Here is a 12,425-nt window from a genome sequence, read left to right on the forward strand (position 1 = left end):
TGTTCGCTTGATTCTAACATGGCCACAGCTCTGCTTATGCACTTACTGTCAGGGCAGTGCTGCAGTCTGTACCCTGTAGGGCCTTCGCATGACGCTGCCACTTGACCAATGACCGGTCTTGGCTATGTGCAGAACAGGAGCGAGAGACACTTCCTGAGTTCAGACACATTTGCACGTCCAGAATAGCTCTACAGGAAACATGAGGTTGTGCGATCACCCCTGGGCTCTATGGCTACTGTGTACACTTTTGTCTGCAGCCTGCACTTTCTGGACTGCAACAGGGATTGTTACTGGTAAGTGTCATGACACCAGCCGGAAATTGTTACACTTCTCTCCACCCTCATGATGATTTGCCCTCAGTTTGTGTCAGACCATTATTATTTTGTGTGCTACCCAGTATACTGCCACAAGATACACCTTCCCCCATTTTCCACTGTTGATAACGTATGCAGTTATGTGACTGACCCTGTGCACTGTATGGAACTTAAGCTTTGTGTGCCTGCTAGGTTTACTACTATTAGATGGTACCTGCACTCCAGCCCTGAATGCGCTGACCTCCAAAGAGACTGCCAAAACACTATATAAAGCACTACTTTTATAGTTAAAAACCGCTATTGTTCCCACAAGCATATCAATCTCAGTGACCAGGCAAAGGAGTTTTGTACTAAATTAGGTAATAGTAGCAACCATTCTTTACAGCGCTTCTATTCTGCCTTATAAAGCTGCCATTCATATTGTTTGAAAGGTCTTTTTTCCCAAGCATAGAAAGCTCTCACTTGGTGAACACCCCACAGTCACCCGCCTACATAAATCTCTTTATGCTAAGCACAGAGAGGGTACAGAGACTAGGCACGCACATTTTTATCTCCCAATTATCTTTAAAGTACCTTTTAGCTCGGTTTTCCACCGGTTTAGACTCTAATTTTGCAGCAGAGTGATTGCTCAACCTTGGAGGAGGGACACCGATCTATATGTAATGCTCAGTTGCTACACTGGCAGTTGCGTATGCTCCTTCTAGACTACACTTACATGTGCACACACTGTTTTCTATGTACAAAGGATGCAGATGCACTTATTTTTGTTTCAGATGAGTATGCTGTTCACCACAAAACTACTTTCCTGCGCACACTCACTCTGAGACCGAAATTGTGCATTTGTGTTTATTTCCGTTCACTATCCAAAAATTTTAACTCTTGCGCCAGAAAACAAACTCTAAATACAGCTTTCACTTAACAGAAGCTGCAATCAATCAATCAGAGTACTTGTAATGCGCGCTACTTACCCGTGAGGGTCTAAAGGCGCTGAGGGGAGGGGGTGCCGCTACTTCTCGAAGAGCCAGGTCTTGAGGAGTCTTCTGAAGGCAAGTAGGTCTTGGGTCTGCTGTAGGTGGGTAGGGAGGGTGTTGCAGGTCTTGGCGGCGAGGTAGGAGAAGGATCTACCGCCGGAGGTTGTTCGTTGGATACGGGGGACATCAGCGAGGCTCCGCTGAGCTGGCAGGTCGGGGTGTAGAAGTTGAGTCTGCTGTTCAGGTAGGCTGGTCGGGCATTGTGGAGTGCTTTGTGTGCGTGGGTAAGGAGCTTGAAGGTGATCCTCTTGTCGACGGGGAGCCAGTGTAGGTCTCTCAGGTTGGGGGTGATGTGACTGTGGCGGGGGATGTTGACGATCAGTCGGGCGGAGGCGTTTTGGATGCGTTGAAGTCGTCGTAGGTGTTTGGCTGGGATTCCTGCGTAGAGTGCGTTGCCAAAGTCCAGTCTGCTGCTGACGAGGGCCTGTGTCACTGTTCTTCTTGTTTCGGTCAGGATTCACTTGTAGATCCTGCGGAGCATGCAGAGGGTGTTGTAGCAGGAGGAGGTGACGGCGTTGACCTGTTTAGGCATGGTGAGGGAGGAGTCGAGGATGAATCCTAAGTTGCGTGCATGGTCGGTGGGTGTCGCTGCTGTTCCCAGTGTGGTCGGCCACCAGGAGTCGTCCCAGGCTGATGGGGTTGGTCCAAGGATGAGTACCTCCGTCTTGTCCGAGTTCAGCGTCAAACGGCTGTTCTGCATCCAGTCGGCGACAGCCTTCATACCCTTGTGGAGGTTGGTTTTGGCGGTGTGCGGGTCCTTGGTGAGGGAGGGGATGAGCCGGGTGTCGTCGGCGTAGGAGATGATGTTGAGGTCGTGTTCTCGAGGGGGGCCATGTAGATGTTGAACAGCGTCGGGCTGAGGGATGAGCCCTGGGGGACGCCCCAGATGATTTTGGTGGCTTTGGATCGGAAGGGCGGGAGGCGGACTCTCTGGGTTCTGTCGGAGAGGAAGGACGTGGTCCAGTCAAGAGCCTTCTATAGATTCCAGCTTCTAGGAGGCGTGCCTTTACAGTGCGATGGCAGACCATGTCGAAGGCGGCTGACAGGTCCAGGAGGATGAGGGCTGATATTTCGCCGTTGTCTAGTTCGCGCCTTATGTCGCCTGTGGCGGCGATGAGGGCTGTCTCGGTGCTGTGGTTTAGTCTGAACCCGGACTGGGACAGGTCCACGATGTTGTTGTCTTCCAGGTGGCAGGCCAGTTGCATGTTTACGATTTTCTCGATGACCTTCGCTGGGAACGGGAGCAGGGAGATGACCCAGAAGTTCTTGAGGTCCTTGGGGTCCGCCTTGGGCTTCTTGAGGAGGGCGTTGATTTTGGCGTGTTTCCCGCTTTCAGGGAATGTTGCTGTTTCAAAGGAGATGTTGATGACCTTCCGTAGTTGGGGTGCGATGGCAGCGTCAGCTTTATTGAATACGTGGTGTGCGCACGGGTCTGACTGAGATCCTGAGTGGAAGGAGTTCATGACCTTGCGTGTCTCGTCGTTGACGTTGGTCCAGGAGGTCAGTCGGTTGGCTCTGGTGGTGTTCACAGGGGGGGTGGGGTCTGGCGTAGTCTGGGCAGTCATGGTGTTGAAGTTGTCATGGATGTCAGCGATCTTGCGGTGGAAGAAGATGGTTAGTGAGTTGCACAGTTCTTGTGAGGGCGTTATGTTGGCGCTGGGGTTGGAGAGTTCCTTTACGATGCTGAAGAGCTCTTTGCTGATGTGTGCGTTGTTATCTAGGCGGTCTTTGAAGGCTCTTGGCTATTCTGATGAGGTGGTGATGTCTGCGAGTGGCGTCCTTGTGGGCTGCGTGGTTGTCCGGAGTGCGTTCGTGGAGCCATATCTTCTCCAGTTTCCGGCACGCATGTTTGGAGGTCTGCAGCTCGTCTGTGAACCAGGTGGCTTTCTTGCTGGCGTGGTTGTTGGAGGGCTTCTTGAGTGGGGCGAGGGTGTTGGCGCAGTCGTCGATCCACTGTCTGATGATTCGGGCTGCAGCGTCTGGGTTGGTGGGGTCGGTGGGTGGGTTCTGGGCGAGGGGGGCGATCAGCTGGTCTTCGGTGACTTTGCTCCAGCAGCGGCGAGGCAGCTGTTGGGTGCGGTGGTGCGTGGTTGGTTAGTTGAAGGTGAAATGGATGCAGCGTGGTGTGGTCGAAGGCGACGTGGGTGCCTGTGAAGAAGATGGAGTCCAGTGTGTGGCCAGCGGCGATTGGGTGCGGTGACGAGTTGTTTGAGGGCGAGGTTGTCGATCAGGGTGGCGGAGTTGGCGTTGTTGTTCTCGAGGTGGAAATTCAGGTGCCCGAGGAGGATGTAGTCCGTAGAGGCGAGTGCGTGGGTGCTGGCGAGGTCGGCTATGGAGTCGCTGAATTGTGCTCGGGGTCCGGGTGGTCTGTAGATGAGTGTTCCTCTGAGGGTGGTGGTGGGGTCGGTGTGGATCCGGAAGTGGAGGTGTTCCGGGTGATGATGGTGTCGTCTGCGCGGGTGGCGACCTTGAGGGTGGACTTGTGGATGATGACTATTCCTCCTCCGATTCCGTTGGCGCGATCCCTGCTGGTGATCTTGTTGCCGTCCGGGATGGCTATGGCGATGTCGGGTGCCAAGGAATCGTTCCACCAGGTCTCGTCAGGAAGGCCACGTCTGGGGCGGAGGTGTCGAGCAGATCCCAGAGCTCGACGGCATGTTTGCGTTCGGAGCGGGTGTTGAGGAGAATGCAGCGGAGGTGGTTGGGTCCGGTCCTTGGAGGTTTGGTGGTTCTGTCGCAGGTGAAGCTGCAGGTGTGGCAGGTGAAAGGTCCGTGAGTCTGTTTCGGTGTGACTTGGAAGCAGGTGTGGTTTCGGCCGGCGTAGAGTGCGTAGAGGGTGCTGGCGTTGTAGCGGAGTCTGATGTTGTGGCGTTCGTGGGGTTCAGGCGTAGGGTGCGGTCCAGGCGCAGACGGGCTTGTCTTTGGCGCGCCAGCGGCACGGCCTCCATAAGAGGCGGAGAGGGAGGGAGCAGCAGCTGGGAGACGGGAGCGGGTTGGCCAATAGGTATCAGGGGGGCGGGGCCGCAGGGACTCACGGCGGGAACGAAGGAGCGGGAGATGGCAGCAGCAGCAGCAACGAGGTAGCTGGTGGCTGTGTGGTGGCGTGGGGAGCAACCTGCCTGCGAGCAAGGTCAAAGGTCGCAACACTCAATCCAACAAGGTACATTGTAAACACGCCCCTCTAAGCTTTATTTTAATGCAGCCACAACCATACAAAGCAAGGCCTGGCACTTTGTGAAAGCTTCAGAGGTTTGCAGATCTGTCCTGGGTTGCAACTCACAAGTCTGTGTAAGCTGCCTGTCAAAAAGTGAATCTTTTCATCTCTATTTATATCATTCTGTGGTACTATTAACATTCCACTCACCCTATACTCGCACACTGCTTACCTTCTACAGGGTAACATTTCACCTTGAACACTCACACAATTCTAATTCTGTACTAAACAACATGCATTGAGGTACTTTCACCCTGCACTCTGACACTTATCAACCTTCATTCATGCACCACTCACCCTGCCCAGAGCACTCACACCATTCTCCCTCCACTCGAACATTGCTCCCACACCTCTTAACTTCTCAATAATCCCATAGGCCAAACCTAATGCATTTACCAAAGCTTGTTCTCTATTTATTTTTAAATAGTCCTAACCCAATTGCCCATTATATAGAATTCTGGGACTTGTAGTTCATCTATAATGTTTTAGTACAGCCTTTTATTTTTTTTTGTTAATGAATACTTACCTACGTAGGGTTAATAATTGACATGATTAGCATGGTATAAGTAATATGGTAAACCTAATTATGGGAACCCTCTAATACATTTTGTGTATGCAACAAAAAATGGAAAAACTCAAATGTTTAAGAAAATGTAACCTAGCAGATAAAGTGAGTGACTTTGCCTTCTCGTGTTGTGGCAGCAAAATGGTTGTAATTGCCATCTGTATGAGCTACTACCCACTAGGGGATAACCAACTCCATCGGCCTCCTTTCCTGCGATGACCGAGCTCAGTGAGATGAGATGCAAGAGCTAGTCAAGCATCTCCCAGACAAGTTCAGAAAAAGAAAAGGAGGAGATAGTCGCAGACTGTAAATTCTCCATTATTACCTTCCGCTGCTCCCTTGACACTGCGGACACCGCATCCTGGGGCTCTGTATCTCAGGCTTCAAGCCGGAGGTCCAGCAATATTTGCTAAACCTGCCCTTCGATGGAGAGCACCTGTTCAGCCCTCAGGTTGATCAGACATTAGAGGAATCAAAAAGGACATTGAGGCAGTAAAAGCTATGGGTGCCTTTCAGATACCATCACATAACAGCTCCGTTTGGCGACAACACTACGGATCAGGCTCCATAGCTGCTTCCTCAGTCACTGCCCCCTCATGCCAGAAGTAGTGGCAGTCATGCCACTAGCAAACAGTATGAGGTAACACTAGAGGTGCCTACAGGGACAACAATAACAGAGTCAGGGGTATACGTGGTTCCAGCAAAGGCGCCTTCACTCAAAACATTGACTCCCCTTCTCTTCCCTATCACACAACACCTCATATACGGAAACTGTAGGATTTTCTTGTCTGCTGGTGGCAAATCACATCAAACAAGTGGGAGTTAGTGTGGTTTACTATGGCTACTGCTTCGAACTGATCACACACCAAACCACATCCCACTCTGCAGCTATAACCTCAGCAGCGACCATCTCACCCTTTTGCAGGAAGAGATACAAGCGCTCCGACGAGAAGGGACAATAGAGCGGATGCCCCCTCACCAGCAGAGCAAGACGTTTATTCTTTTTACTTTCTCATCCTCAAGAAAGGTGGCTTCGCCAGGCCCATCCTGTACCTTCAGTCTCCTGAATTGCTACATTCTCTCTGAACATTTCTACTTCGTATCGCTGCAGGATGTCATCCCTCTGCTTCAACCAGGCGATTACATGACTACATTAGTCCTATGACGACCTACTTCTTACATCCCTCTCCATTCTGCCCACCAGTTTTACCTCTATTTCATGGTATGTGGCCATCCCTGTCAATGCAAGGTACTTACCTTCGGCGTCATCACTGTTCCAAGGATCTTCACAAACTGCCTAGCAGTAGTAGCCGCCCACCTAAGATGGGGAGGCTACTTTGAGGATTGTCTGCAGCTACCCATGCTACCGTCTCGCTCGTACACAGCATCAGCTTCACTATAAATGCCAGCAATTTCCACCCACAACCCCTTTAAGTTCAGCCCTTTCTAGGGACGGTACTTAACTCAGTTACAGGCAAAGCCTACCTAACCCAGTCCACTGAGGGTGTTAGCTTTTCATCCACTCTTTTCCTAATTGTCGACTCTTTGTCAGAACCTTTATCCACCTATTGGGCATGATGACTTTGTGCTTTGCCATAGTACTTCAGGCAAGGCTCCACATGCTTCCGTACAACACTGCCTCTTAGTTTAGTAGTCACAAGCAGAGGGTCAATGGGAAGCTTTAGCATTAGTAAATACAGCACTCATCGCTCCAAGTAGTGGTGGAACAGCGACAATCTGGTGCAGGACAGGCCCTTCCTAGACACCCCATTCCACAAGTCACCATCACCGTGGAGTGGACAGCTCTTATATTTTCTCAGGGTGCATCTTAACCACATGACCATACTAGCCATCTGGACTCCTCATTACGCATGGCATCACATCAATTGTCTCTAGCTCCTTGCCATACATCTCTCCCTCAAAGCTTTCTTTCCCCTCAGTCAGAGCAAGGTAATACTAACCAAAACATTAATCATGTGGCACTAAAGCAATTCCACGCCACAGAAAGAAGAAATCCCAGTAATTTCTAGACACACAAATATTTATTTTTTTACAAAATGTATTCTTTTCTGTTTCTTGATTTTTATATAAATATTGAATGATTGAAATCTGGGTTTGTTGGAGTATGCTTGATTAGAGTATATGTGAGTTTGCCTGAGTTATCTTTCCTGAGGGATACTTCCTGGCCTTTTGTGAATCTTGGCGTTTATTATTTGTATTCTATAAGTATTTTTGTTAATGTATGTGTTATATTGTGGTCTGCATTGTATCATTGTTTTCCAAGTTAAGACACACTATTTATATAAAAAACAAGAAACCGAGAAGAATAAATGTCAAAATTTCATTTTTGTGTTTTAGAAATCGCTGCAAGGGATTTCTTTCTACTGTGGCATTTTGGGCTATTACACAACATTTTGCGCTCTTCATTGTATTATCATTTCATTAGAATTGTATTTATTAAGCAGGCAAGAATATCTTTTGCGTAGTGTTCCTCTTCCCTGGTCCTGCTGGTGTATCTGCTTTCAGGTGCCCTCTTCCTTTTTTGTTTGACTACTGGAACAAAAGACATGGCTCTGATCACTCCTCAACTGCATTCACCTCATGGTGGAGTGTGTTCCGAAAGGTGGACAACAACCTGGCCGACCTACTCAGCAGGATGCATCATCAAGCCCACAATGCTGAAATTAATCTGCAAGTCTTACTCCATGACTTTCAGCATTAGGGCACACAAAATATAGATCTATCCGCCACACCATGAAAACTCAGAGAAGTTTTTGAACAGGCCAGACCTTCCCACCAGGAGTTGAGGCCAAATCTGGCATCCAGATCCTTAACAGCTGTATCAAAATAATTTGCCGCTTGAGGTTCTAAAGTTTGGCTACCTATGTCTTCTACAATAATGCGTGAACATCCTTAGAGAGTTTTGCAGACCTACGACATGAGCCTGCTACCCAGCAAAAGGAAGAAATGTGTCCAATCCCGCATCCGTAAACACCTGGACACTCAAAAATTGGCAGTCCAGCACATTATCTGCTACCTGCTTTACTTGCAAAAGTCAAGTCTCACCTACACATTCATATGGCTCAATTGAGCAACAACAGTTGCTAATCAGCAAAACAGGGAACATTATTTCCTTTTCCTAATACCATTAGTTAAAGCCTTCATGTAGGGCCAAAAGAGTATTCCCTCTGAGAGTGCTTTCTGCACCAGTCTGTAATCTCAATTTAGTCCTCACTAGTCTCCTGGGTTCCCCTTTTTGAGCTTTTGCATTCTTGGCCTCTCTTGCACCTTTCCTGGAAAATAGCTATTCTTGTGCCATAACTTCTTTTAAACCTATTCGTGAGCTGCAAGCCTTCAAACTACAAGAACCCTTTATTCAGGTTAATAAAGATAGAGTAGTGCCCAGGATTTTTTACCTTGATGAAACCCTAGAGCTCCCAGTCTTTTTCCCTCAGCCAGACTCAGTAGCAGAAAGAGCCCTTCACACCCTAGATGTCAAATTAGTTCTTGTGTACTACATTAACAGGACTAAGCCTTTGCAAAGCAGACCTATTGTTCATAGTCTCTGCATAATTCCACAAAGGCCATGCCATATCCAAAGAAGGCATTGCAAGGTGGATAGTCAAATGCATCCAAGCTTGCTACTGATCCAGCGCTGCTCCCAAACAACCCTCCAAACAGAATACTCGGGAGCTATAGCACTTCACTCGTCGGTGGGGCCCATAGCACCGCGAGTCACCCATTAACACAATTCACAAAAGTTTTGTTTCTAGTGAGGAGATTTGTGAAATCTCTGGAATCGTGCAAGGGTAGTTTGAATGGCATATTCCCTATTTGATTCATGTACTGATCTGTTACCTTCATTTCCCTCAAATAGTAAAGCACTCTGATATCCTTCGGGATCAAGTTTGCGCTATATAAAACTTTATAAAGATACTGCTTTCAAACATCCTGGCAATGCCTTAGCAACTGGATCCAACACTGATGAAAAATAGGCAATGGGTCTTCTCATTTTTTCATGTCTCTGAATTAGAACTGATAATGTACATCCCTCTCGCTCACTGCAATATAGTTTGAATTCTTTCTCATAATCAGGCATACCTAGTGCTGGTGCTTCACACAGACTGGTCTTTAGCTGTTCAAATGCGGCCATTTCTTTCTCATTCAACACTATGGGGTCTTTCACATCTCCTCTGATCAGTCTCTGTAAAGGCTTTGCAATCAATAAAAACCCACTTATCCATTGTCGATAGTACCCTACCATTCCTAGGAACATTCTCACCTGTTTCTGTGTTTTCGGGGGTTTCATTCCTTGAATAATTCTGATTCTTTCTATGGTATCTTGTCTTGTTTATTTTCCAATCTTGTGACCTAAATACTACACTTCTTTCTGGCAAAATTGTAATTTTGATAGAGACACCTTGTGTCCTCCTCCTGCCAAATGATTAGCAATGCAATTGTGTCAGAAACGCATGCATATTTGGTTCCTGTATAACCAGCAGGTCATCAATGTTTTGAACCAACACAGATTTTCCTGGCATATCTAGACTCTCTAGTGACTTCTTTAGCAATTGATGAAAGATAGAAGGACTTTCAGTATACCCTTGAGGAATCCGGCACCATGCCAAAATACCCTCTCCAAACCGGAATGCAAATATTGGTTGGCTGTCAGGGTGTAATGGAACTGTGAAGAACGTCTTACATAAATCAATAACTATATACAATTCTGCATCATGTGGAATTTGATATAATATTACTGCTGGGTTGGGTACAATTGGACAACATGGGACACCAATTTTATTGATCTTTCTCAAATCTTGCACTATTCTGAGCGTTCCATTTGGCTTCCTCAGTCCCATTATAGGTGAATTACATGGACTACTCATTATTTCTCTCAGAATTCCTTGCTCAATCATTTTGTCAATAACGGGAGTTTTTCCTTCAATTATCTCTTGCTTCAATTTTTACTGGGGAATATTTGGATAAATAGCTTCTTCCTTTACAGAAATTTTAACTTGTCTCACATCTCTCATTAACCCTATTTCTTCTCCTGTAAAATCCCATACTTCCTCTCTGAACGTTTCTTTTAGTTCACTAGGTATCTTCTCTCTGTCAAACATAGGAAACATTTCATTTCATTCTGAATCGATCATTGACATGGTAATTTTATACAACCTGTCTTCATCTGCAGTTTGAAATTCAATGCCATCTGGTGAACAGTAAATGGCACAGTTCATCTTACAAAGAATGTCTTGCCCAAGCAAATGAACAGGACTACTGTCACAGACCACAAATCGATGCATCTCTCTGAAATTACCAATTTCAAATTCTACTGGTTCAGTAAGGGGTGTTTTAATCTGCCTATTCGCTACTCCTACAACTTGGATATACTCACCTGAGAGAGGAAGGTTTTGAATTTCTACTGATCTAACGGTAGAACGGGTAGCACCTGTATACACTAGGAAGGTAATATTTACACCATTCACCTTTCCATTCACAAAAGGACCAGATTGATCTACCTCCAGAGTTGCGCCAAGCACGCATTCCACTTCCTGGCCTAGGCACCCTCAACAACTTTCATCTGACTCATTTCCATCTGGCCTCAACCAGTACTGCGGGATTGCATTCACACGTGGTGATCTTGTTACCTGTTCTTCACTGTAGAATCCTGTCTCTGCACTGTATTTCTGCAGATTTACACTGTGTGGGAGTGGTGGTTTGCTGGTAAACTACCTGTTGCTGTGGCGATGACTGTTGATTTACCTCATTCTGCACCTGTGGATTCAATGATTTAGTTTCAGGATTAACCTTTTGAGGTAACTTACACTCGTTCTTCCAATGCCCTAACATGCTGCAGTTGTGACATGACATGACCACTTCTTCTTTGCCTCATCTAAATTTAATTGTCCCTTTCCCTTATTTAAATTACCTTTCGTTTTTGCTTGACTTGTCATTACTTTGGTTACCAAATTGAGCTCCTTGTTGTTCGTCCACTTTCCCTTGTGCCCACATAGCTTTCTCTTTAAGCCTTCTTTGTTTGGCATCAAGTTCATCACTACAATATTTTGAATATCTTAAAACCTCATCCACAGAGCTGGATTGCCAGCACATCATGTGGTGTTTTATCATGTCACCTATTTCTGTTCTTAAACCAAAGACAAATCTGTAGACAAAATGGCTCATATCCTTTTCACTCAGTTCTTCATATCCACCATACTGTTTAAACACCAAAAGTAATCTCTCATAATACGAATGTACAGATTCTTTGGGTTCTTGCAATGTTCTGTTAAATTTTACCCAATCTGTTTCTTTTGGAAGAATTTTATTTTTCAAGAACGTTATTACCTGGTCATATTTACGCATCACTTCAGGCCCTGGAGCGCCTGTTTTAGTATCCCATGGATATTCTGCTTTTGGCCAGTCAACCGTAATTTTACATTCAGACCATAAATCTGCTGGTACAACTATGTCAAACAACCCATCCAAATCTTCCCATATTTCTTTTGAAACTTTCACAAATCGATCTACTTGTCTGTACCATTCTACTGGTTTCTCTCGTAATCTGGGAAAATCATAAGTAAATGACAATATATCGTGCCTAGTCCAAGGTACATGTACATAACCTCCTCCCGGTATTTCTCTCATGGGAAATTCATTCACTACAGGTTCCTTTCCTTTAACTGGAAATGCTAATGATGTTTTATCACTACTTTCTTGCCTTTTCTTTACCCATTTGCTTCTCCATCGTTCCACATCTCCCCACTTTCTCAGTATCAGAATTCTTTTATTTATGTCAACATTCCTGAAGTATTTAGGTTATCTATATCCTTCTCAGTAAAGTCGACTCTAGAGGGTTTTTGCAACCTTTACATTTTTGCAAATTCTAGTCCGAGTTCATTTGCTGTTTCTTCCAGTCTGTCATGCAGATTTTTAGCCCTCCGTGTAATGCTTTTACACATAAACAGAAGTTCATCATCGTGGTAGGTTTTTAGCCTTTTAGTTCCAATCGTTCCAATAATTAACTCTTCCAAGTCAATTTTTAGTCTAACCACATCTAAAAGTTTAGGTTCATGATCTTTTAATTGCAAAGTTTTAACCCAATCACTTAATTCTTCTGCTGTTGGTCCTATCAGAGTTTTTGTCAGATCAATTTTATCTATGCTTCTTTCGGATGTTACGGATTCTGATTCCGCACCCAAAGGAATCCTATACACAGCACTTTGATTTATGGTTAATTCAGGTGGTGTCATACAACTAGTATTCCTAACTTCAGACAAATTTGGGTAAACCTTTTCTCTTAC

At 46.0% G+C, this 12,425-nt stretch overlaps 1 protein-coding gene across 1 annotated transcript in view; it reads left to right on the forward strand.

The window, feature by feature from the left end:
• The window catches only part of ANKFY1 (ankyrin repeat and FYVE domain containing 1), a 505,630-nt gene that overhangs the window by 328,447 nt on the left and 164,758 nt on the right, over positions 1-12,425 (forward strand). The window lies entirely within an intron of this gene.

Source organism: Lissotriton vulgaris, chromosome 2_1 (assembly GCF_964263255.1).
Source record: "Lissotriton vulgaris chromosome 2_1, aLisVul1.2, whole genome shotgun sequence".
Classification (NCBI taxonomy): domain Eukaryota; kingdom Metazoa; phylum Chordata; class Amphibia; order Caudata; family Salamandridae; genus Lissotriton; species Lissotriton vulgaris.